Source organism: Orcinus orca, chromosome 16, assembly GCF_937001465.1.
Source record: "Orcinus orca chromosome 16, mOrcOrc1.1, whole genome shotgun sequence".
NCBI lineage: Eukaryota > Metazoa > Chordata > Mammalia > Artiodactyla > Delphinidae > Orcinus > Orcinus orca.
This window is the reverse complement of record NC_064574.1, coordinates 22,168,392-22,178,495: the sequence shown is the minus strand read 5'-3', so window position 1 is coordinate 22,178,495 and position 10,104 is coordinate 22,168,392. Positions and strand designations below refer to the sequence as shown.

The 10,104-nt window shown below is 40.3% G+C and overlaps 1 protein-coding gene across 16 annotated transcripts in view; it reads left to right on the top strand.

The window, feature by feature from the left end:
* Nucleotides 1–10,104, top strand: part of RPRD1B (regulation of nuclear pre-mRNA domain containing 1B) — a 76,968-nt gene that overhangs the window by 57,126 nt on the left and 9,738 nt on the right. The gene's annotated exons all lie outside the window — the stretch shown is intronic.

The following is a 10,104-nucleotide window of genomic DNA, read 5'->3' as shown; positions in this document are numbered from 1 at the left end:
GTCTGCACTTGCTTTATTTGAGATCTTTAAGAAAAAGCCACCCTCCAACCTGGTTTGCTCTCTTGCTTTCTCTTAAGATCATTCATCTAGCTAAACTCATTTCTCATCGCCACCTCTGTGGGATTTTCCATTTAAAAATCATTTTTCCACTCTGAGGCACAGATTCAATTAAGAATCCTTTATTCTCCTGTACAGTATATTAGGATTCGCACAGCTTTACCTAGTGTTGGAAGCCCAGTTTGTTCAATTTTTTAAGACTCTGAGACAGTTATTTTACATTAAGAATTCACTTCTACCCCTGGTTTGATAAATCTTAAAATTAGCAGTATGCATTAGAATTTACCTAATACTTTTTAAAATAAGAGGCAGCTGTAGCAAATGATAACCCCCATCTTCTGATCTCCTCTCACTGTGATGACCTTCGGCAAGTCCCTCAGCCTTTCAGGACCTCAGCTGCTTCTTAAAGGAAATGAGTGTGGTTGACTAACCTATGAAGTCCTTTCCAGATCTAAAGTTCTGTGACTAGGCTTTCAGAATATTTCTTCCTATTGAGAATCTTATTAATAATACCTCACTCTGTAGATTTTTAAATGCCAGTTATCTGTATGAACTCGTGAAATCGATAAGGTAGTTATAAGCATACCTATTAATAACTTTAAATGAGATGTTTGTAAAAAGGACCTAGTACCATGTCTGGGACAAAGTAGGGGCTCAATAGTAGCTGTTACTATATTCAGATGATTGTAGTTATTTAAATGCACATGCAACAAGAGGTTAAAATAGATGTTTTTTGCAAGGCAGCAATAGATACCACATAAGTATACCATATGCTGTATTTATAATGGAGGTGGTCGAAAACCTGTAGCCATCTTAAACTCCCTCACCCACATCAAGGATATAAAAGAAGAGTTAAGAGTTGAAGAAGGAGTGCTTCCCTGGTGGCGCAGTGGTTGAGAGTCCGCCTGCTGGTGCAGGGTACATGGGTTCGTGCCCCGGTCCGGGAAGATCCCACATGCCACGGAGCGGCTAGGCCCGTGAGCCATGGCCGCTGAGCCTGCGCGTCCGGAGCCTGTGCTCCGCAACGGGAGAGGCCACAGCAGTGAGAGGCCCGCGTACCACAAAAAAAAAAAAAAAAAAAAAAAAGAGTTGAAGAAGGAGAATTTTTGGTGGGGATTTCTTTGAAGAGAGCCATTTGTGTGTTTGGAGTCTCCTCAGCAAGAGTAATGGGTGCCAGTTGCGCTCACCTCAAGGCTAGGGAAAAGGGCCTCACTGGAGCTTAATATGTGCATCCCCTGTAGGGTGACAATCTGATAGACTGTACAGACCCTGGCCTGGAAAAATCTAAAGGATGAGATACCAGTGGCTGGCTGGGTGCTTTGATGATGGAGCAAAGGAGAGGTGGCAGAGGTGGGTGCAGCCTCCACTCCCAGAGCTTGTTGGGCCAGGGATGTGTCTCTGCCTCCCAAGCACCAGATGTGGGCTGCGTGCAACAGAACTGGCACGCAGTCATCTCAGAGCCTGAGCAAGAGCCGAGGGTTTACTCCAGGAGATGAACTTCCAACTCGCGGTGCTGATGAAGGATCAAAAAGCAGAGTCATGGGGAAGTTGTCACCCTTGAGGGCTCCCTGGGGCATGAAGATGGCATGACAGGGAGAGAGGAGAGGACGGATGAGCCACCCTGAGGAGCGTTGGAGGAGCCCACATGAGAAAGACAGTTAAACTCTTGCCAAGTCAGTGCCCAGTCACCACAAAGCCTCAACTAAGGCTGTTTTCTTGCTTTGCCTTCATTTCCTCACTCCCACGGCCCTACCCCAGGAGGGTCAGAAGCCTTAATACACAAAGAAGGCCTCACTTCCCTGATGCTGGCTTATGGTCTGCAGCAGGCCCAGAGAAGGCCTCAACTTCAAATGATAAGCCATTTTTATTATAATGGAATTGGACATTTAAACTTCTGAACTGAGACTGTTTTGCATCTTAAGTGTGACTACAGGATGATATTATGATGATGATGTAAGATTGACTAGAGAAGTTGTCAAGGCCTGATTTTCTTCTAGAACTAAGGGATACGCTAGTCCCACAAGTTGGATTTCAGGAGATGGTAGGAGACAAAACTTGCTTTGTGATTGTAGTTCCACAAGACTACATATCGCAATGGTTACACATATTTTATGACCTTTAATTCTTTTTTTTTTTTAATTTTTAAATTTTATTTATTTTATTTTTGGCTGCATTGGGTCTTCATTGATGCGCACAGGCTTTCTCTAGTTGCGGTGAGCGGGTGCTACTCTTTGTTATGGTGCTCAGGCTTCTCATTGCGATGGCTTCTCTTTTTGTGGTGCACGGGCTCTAGGCGTGCAGGCTTCAGTAGTTGTGGCACACGGGCCTTAGTAGTTGTGGCTCGCGGGCTCTAGAGCACAGGCTTAGTAGTTGTGGCACACAGGCTTAGTTGCTCTGTGGCATGTGGGATCTTCCCGGACCAGGGCTCGAACCCATGTCCCCTGCATTGGTAGGCGGATTCCTAACCCCTGCACCACCAGGGAAGCCCGACCTTTAATTCTTGATTTGTTGTTTTATTTTTGTTAACTTAAAAAGTTCCGTTTCCACATCTTCAATTTGTTTCTTAATTAGTAAGTTCAAGAATTATCCTTCTCTGTGTATTTGAACACTTTTAAAAATTGTAGTAAAATGCGCAATATAAATTAACCATTTTAGCCATTTTAAAAGTGTATGATTCATTGGTATTTAATACATTCACGATGTTGTGCAACCATCACAACCTAGTTTTAGAATATCTTCGTCCCCTCAAAAGGCAACCCCATAGTCATTAAGCAGTCACTCCTACTCCCAACACCCTGGCAACCACTAATTTGCTTTTTGTCTTTATGAAATTGCCTATTCTGGATATTTAATATAAATGGAATTTTACAACGTGTGATCTTTGCGTCTGACTTTGTCCACTCACCATAGTGTTTTCAACATTCATTCATGTTATAACATTTATCAGAATTTTATTTTTTTAATGGTTGAACAATATTCCATTGTATGGATATCCATCAATATTTATCAGTTGATGGACATTTGAGTTGTTTTTATCTTCTATTGTCAATAGTGTTGCTATGAATATTCTTGTACAAATTTTTGTTTGAACACCTGTTTTCAATTCCTTTAGATATATACCTTGGAGTGGAAATCCTGGGTCATATGATAACTCTGTGTTTAACTAATTGAGGAACCACCAAATGATTTTCCACAATGGCTGCACCATTTACATTTCCATCAGCAATGGATGAGGGTTCCAATTTCTCCACATCCTTGCTGTGTTAGGATTTTCCAGAGAAATAGAATCAATAGGATATTGATATAGGTAGGTAGATAGATAGGGATTTATTTTAAGGAATTTGCTCACACAGTTGTGGAGGCTTAGTAAGTCCAAAATCTGCAGGGTAGGCCAGCACCTGGAGACCCAAGAAATAGGTGCAGTTTTAGTCCAAAGACAGTCTGCTGGCATAATTCTTTCTTGCTCAAGGGGAGATGTCAGTCTTTGTTTTATTAAGACCTTTGATGGGTTACTCACATTGTGGAAGGTAATCTGATTTTCTCAAAAGTCCATCCATTTAAATGTTAATCTCATCCTAAAAACACCACAGAAACATCCAAAATAATGTTCAACCAAATATAGGGGCACCGTGGCCCAGCCACATAAAATTAACCATCACATTTGCCAACACTTGTTATTTTCCATTTCTAAAATTATAGCTGTGTTGGTGTCCTAGGGCTCCATAAGAAAGTACCACAAACTGGGTAGCTTAAAACAGCAAATTCATTGTCTCACAGTTCTGGAGGCTAGAAATCCAAAATCAAGGTGTTCACAGGGCCATGCTCCCTCCAGGTCACTAGGGGAGGATCCTTCCTTGCCTCCTCCAGTTTCTGGTAGCCCCAGGCATTCCTTGGCTTGTGGTAGCATGACTCTAATATCTTACTCCATCTTCACATGGCCATCTTCCCTCTGTGCCGTTGTCCGAATTTCCCCCTTTTATAAGTAAACCAGTCATATTAGATTGAGGCCCACCTTAATCACCTCATCTTAACTTGATTACATCTATAAAGTCCTTATTTCCCAATAAGGTCAAAGTCTCAGATACCAGGGGTTAGTACTTCAACATATTTTGCAGGGGAGGGGACACAATTCAACCCATAACAATAGCTATCCTAGTGGGTATGAAGTGCTCTCTCATTGTGGGCTTGATTTGCATTTTCCTAATGACATTGTGCTTCTTTTCATGTGCTTAATGTTCTTTGTATATCTTTGGAGAAATGTCTATTCAGGTCCTTTGCCCATTTTTGAATTGAGTTGTCTCTGTTGTTGAGTTGTAAGAGTTCTTTATATATTTTGGATACTAGACTGTTATCAGATACATGGTTTGCAGATATTTTCTCCTATCTTGTAGGTGTCTTTTTACTCTCTTGATAGTGTCCTTTGATGTATATAAGTTTTAAATTTTGATGAAGTCTATGATCTATTTTTTCTTGTGCTGTTTGTGCTTTTGGTGTTATATCTAAGTAAACACTGCAGATCCAAGGTCATGAAAGTTTACTCCTATGTTTTCTTCTAGGATTTTACACTTTTAGCTCTTATATTTAGGTCATTGGTGCATTTTTTAGTTAGTTTTTGTGTACAGTGTGAGGTAAGAGTTCAACTTCATTCTTGCTTATGGATATTCAGTTATCTCACCCAGTACCATTTGTTGAAGAGATTATTTTTTCCCCTTGAGTGGTCTTGGCACCCTTGAACAAAATCTTGAACACTTTAAAAAGTGAATTTAAAGGTTAAGTAATGGGTTGTGTCTTGATCAATTCGAGTTAACCTTGAAGATCTTTTCCTAGTTCAACTTTTCATAAAATCTTGACAGAGCCTAACTTCCTGGTAGAATTGTGAAACTCAAAAATATTCATGAACTAACTCCCAACACAATTTTCTTAAATTGTCTCTAACAACTTTTAATGAAGTCACCATCTATTAGTTAAATATTTTAAAGTATAAACCAATGGTGAAAACAACTAGGATAGAGATTTTCAGTTCCACCCATGAAGGATTAAGTGCTGTGGGAACTGCCTTCCGCCATAAACAACTAGAAAAGCAGACAAAATATACGAGACAAACGTTTTCAGACATTGGACATCAGGAAGCATTGGGACATCTCAGGGCTGTGACTCCCTGAGAGAAGGAAAACACACAGGAAGAGGGGAATTGCCCATCTTACTCATTTAGGATTTTTCCAGTCTTCACAGAGATGGGGAACCAGACGCCCACTGTATCACTGAACTGGGAGACAGGGGTCAGAGTTCAGGAAAGCTGAGGCAGCTAAAATTTACATGGAGAAATAACAGAGAGAAGGTAGCTTCATAGAGGCAGAGCTCAGAAGATCCACAGAGGGCTCCCTTGACCCTTAGGTAAGTTCTGATCAGGACATATGTGGGATGAAACTCCATGCCTCCAGAGAAAGAAAAAACAGAAAGCAGTAATTCCCAGGGCTCACAGAGATCTGGGAATAGTTGAAGTTTCTGCTAGCCAAAGAAGAGACATTGTAATACACAGTGTTGGATAGAATCCTGAAAAGGTCATGCCTTTGTGGTGGGGCTAAAGTAGTCCTAGAGTAAAGGTTGCTTTTAGCCTGCCATAAAACAAGCTCAGTATTAATCCTCAAACTGATCTGCAAGTAACTGCTTGGCAGAACGAAGTCCAGCACTGTTTAAAGAAATACAACAAAACCCAACACTCAACAATGTAAAGTTTATTATATTTGGCACAAAAAAAAATCACCAGAGTAGCAGAAAAATATGATCAGAACCAGGAGAAAAATAATTCAACAGATCCAAAACGACACAGATGATAGAATTAGCTGACAAAGATTTTAAACAGATATTATTAACATTATAAATGCTCAAGGAGATATAAAGGAAAACATGAACATAATGAGGAAAGACATAGAATGTATTTTTTAAAAATCCAAATCAAATTTTTGGAGATGATACATAGACTATCTGAAATTAAAATAAACTGAATGGGATTAACAGCAGAAGAAATTAGACCCTGCAGAAGAAAAGATCAGTGAAATTAAAGGCACAGAAATAGATATTATTCAAAATGAAGCACAAAGAGAAAATACTGGAAAGGGAATGAAAAGAGTAGCCTGTGAAACAATACCAACTGTCAGAAATACATACCAGAAGGAGAGGAAAGAGAGAAAGAGACAGAAAACATATTTGAAGAAATAGTGGCCATTCCCCAAATATGATAAAAATGTTAAAGGGGCATAGGTCCAAGAAACTCAGTAGTCCTCAAGAAGAACAAACATGAAAAAAACTTAACATCCTAAGACACATCATAGTGAAATTGCTAAACCACTGATAATGAATAAGAAGAAACATATACCAAGGAACAAAGATCAGAGTAGCAGCAGACTTCTCATCATAAACTATGCAAACCAGAAAGGAATAGCATGACACCTTTAAAGTGTTGAAAGGGGGGGGAAAATGTAGAATTCTGTATTTAGCAAAAATGTCCTTAAAAAATGGGTGGGGGTGTGGCCAAGATGGCAGAGTAGGAAGACCCTGAACTCACCTCCTCCCACAGGCATGCCAAAATTATAACTGTTTAGAGAGCAACTATCTATGAGAACAACTTGGAGGCTAGCAGAAAAGATTTTCCACAACTAACGACATAAAGAACTACAACAAGGTGGGTAGGAGAGGTGAAGATACAGTAAATCCAGGACCCACACACCCAGGTAGGTGACACACAGTTGAGAGCATAATCACAATTGCAGAGGTTCTTCCCAAGGAGTGAGAGATCTGAGCCCCACATCAGGCTACCCAGCCTAGGGGTCCTGCACTGAGAAGATAAGCCCTAGAACATTGACTTTGAAGGCCAGCAGGCTTGCATACAGGAGAGCTGGAGAGCTGTGGGAAATAGAGAGTTTGCTCTTAAATGGCACTCACAAAATCTGACATATTCCAGGTCCCCGTGCAGAGGCAGTAATTTGAAAGGATCCTGGATCAGACCCTCATGCTAACTTTAGAGAGCCTCCTGGAAAGGCAGGAGGCAATTGGGATTCTCCTTGGGGACACAGACACTGGAGGCAGCCATCTGGGAGGCAGCCATCTGGCAGCCATCTTGTTTACCATGAGGACACTGGTGGTGGCAAGCATCACTTTGCAGTCTTCTCTCTGACCCATTAGTGCCAGGGTTTTACCCACCTGCCAGCAGACCAGCACCAGTCCCAGGACCCCCCAGACCAAGCAGTCAGCTGCCCCAGGACCCAACCCAGCTCACCACTGCACAAGGCAAGGCCTGGCAGCCAACCAGACCAGGGCCCAGCACCCCCTTACTAGCACACCCATAGTAGTAGGCCCTGTTACAACAAAAGGGCCCATGCCACCCACATAGGGGACACCCCTAGAGCATACAGCTCTCGTGACCAGAGGGGACTGTGATGCTGGGCCCCATAGGACATCTACATAAGGCCGCTTCTTTAAGATAAGGAAACATAACCAACCTATCTAATATACAGAAATAAACACAGGCAAAATGAGAAGACATAGGAATATGTTCCAGACGAAGGAGCAAGACAAAACTCCAGAAGAACTAAGTGAAGTGGAGATAATCAGTCTACGCCCTAAAGAGTTCAAAGTAATGATCATAACGACACTCAGCAAACTCAGGAGAAGAATGAATGAACATGTGAGAAGATTAATGAAGAGTGCAAAAATATAAAGAACTAAATAGGGCTGAAGAATACAATAACTGAAATTTAAAAATACACTAGAAGGAAGCAACAGTAGATGAGATGATACAGAGCAGTGAACTGGAAGACACAGTGAAATTACCCAAGCTGAACAGAACAAAGAAAAACATAATTTGAAACAATGAAGGTAGTTTAAGAGACCTCTGGGTCAACATCAAGCATATTAACATTTCTGTTACAGGGGACCCAGAAGGAGAAGGGGGGGTTGCTATTTGAAGAGATAATAGCTGAAATTTTTTTTAACCTAGGAGAGGTAACAGACATCTAGGTCCAGGAAGCACAGAAAGTCCCAACTAGATGAGCCCAAAAAGGTCCACACCAAGACACATTATAATTAAACTGGCAAAAAAAGATAAACAGAGAATCTTAAAAGCAGCAAGAGAAAAGCAACCAGTTACATAGAAGGGAACTCCCATTAGACTATCAACTGACTTTTCGTCAGAAACTTTGCAGGTCAAAAGGGAATAGCATGATCAATTTAAAGTGATGAAAGGAAAAAACCTACAACCAAGAATAGTCTACCCAGCAAGACTATTGTTTAGATTTGAAAGAGAGATCAGGAGTTTCACAGGGACTTCCCTGGTGGTCCAGTGGTAAAGAATATGCCTTCCAATGCAGGGGACGTGGGTTTGATCCCTGGTTGGGGAACTAAGATCCCACACGCCACAGGGCAACTAAGCCCACACACCACAACTGTTGAGCTCACGCATCTCAATGAGAGAGCCCATGTGCCACAAACTACAGAGACCACACTCTGTGGAGCCCGTGCGCTACAACTACAGAGCCCATGTGCCCTGGAGCCTGCACGCCACAACTAGAGAGAGAAAACCACACGCCACAACTAGAGCGAAGCCCGCGCGCCACAATTAGAAGGCTGAGCGCTGCAGCGAAGAGACTGCTTGCCAAAATGAAAGATCCCGCATGCCTCAACGAAGATCCTGTGTGCTGCAACTAAGACCTGACGCAGCCAAAAAAATGAAAATAAATAAATATTTTTAAAAAGTTTCACAGTTAAGCAAAAGCTAAAATAGTTCAGCACTAGCTTTACAAGAAATGTTAAAGGGACTTCTCTAGGCAGAAAAGACTACAACTAGATATATGAAAATTATAAAAGGAAAAATCTTATTGGTAAAGGCAAACATATAGTAAAGATAGTAGATCAATCACTTATAAAGCTAGCAGGAAGGTTAAAAGTCAAAAGTAATAAAATCATCTATATCCACAATAAGTAAGGGATAAAGAAAACATAAAGATGTAAAATATGTCAAAAACATTAAATATGGATAGGAGGAATAAAAATGCTTGGTTGTTAGGTGTTGAACTTAAGAGATCATCAACTTAAAATTATCATATTTACATAGTTATATATGAGTCTCATGGTAACCACAAACCAAAAATCTATAATACACACACCAAAAAAAGAGAAAGGAATTCAAACACAACACTAAAGATAGTCATCAAATCACAAGGGAAGACAACAAAAGAAGAAAAAAGGAACTATAAAAACAACCGTAAAACAAACAAAGTGGTAATAAGTACATACCTATCAATAATTACTTTAAATGTAAATGGGCTAAATGCTCCATGAAAGACAGAGTGGCTGAATGGATAAAAAAACAAGACCCATGTATATGCTGCCTACAAAGACTCACTTTAGATCTAAAGACACACACAGACTGAAAGTGAGGGGATGGTAAAATGAATTCCATTCAAATGGAAACTAAAAGAAAGCTGGGGTAGCAATGATTAGATAAAATAGACTTCAAAACAAAGACTGTAACAAGAGACAAGGAAGGACATTACATAATGATAAAGGGATCAATCCAACAAAAAGATACAACGATTTAAAATATATATTCACCCAACAGAGGAGCACCTAAATACATATGGCAAATAATGACTATAAAGGGAGAAATTTATAGTAACACAATAATAGTAGGGGACTTTTAACACCCCACTTACATCAATGGACAGATCACCCAGATAGAAAATCAGTAAGAAAACACTGGCCTTGACCAACACATTAGACCAGATTAATTTAGTAGATATCTTATAGAACATTTTATCCAGAAGCAGCAAAGTACACATTCTTTTCAAGTGCACATAGAACATTCTTCAGGATAGATCACGTCCTGGACCACAAAACAAGTCTCAATAAATTTAAGAAGATTGAAATCATATCAAGCATCTTTGTTGACCATGATGGTATGAGATGAGAAATAAAATACAAGGAAAAAAGAAACTACATAAAACACAAACACATGGAGGCTAAACAATATGCTACTAAACAAGCAATGGA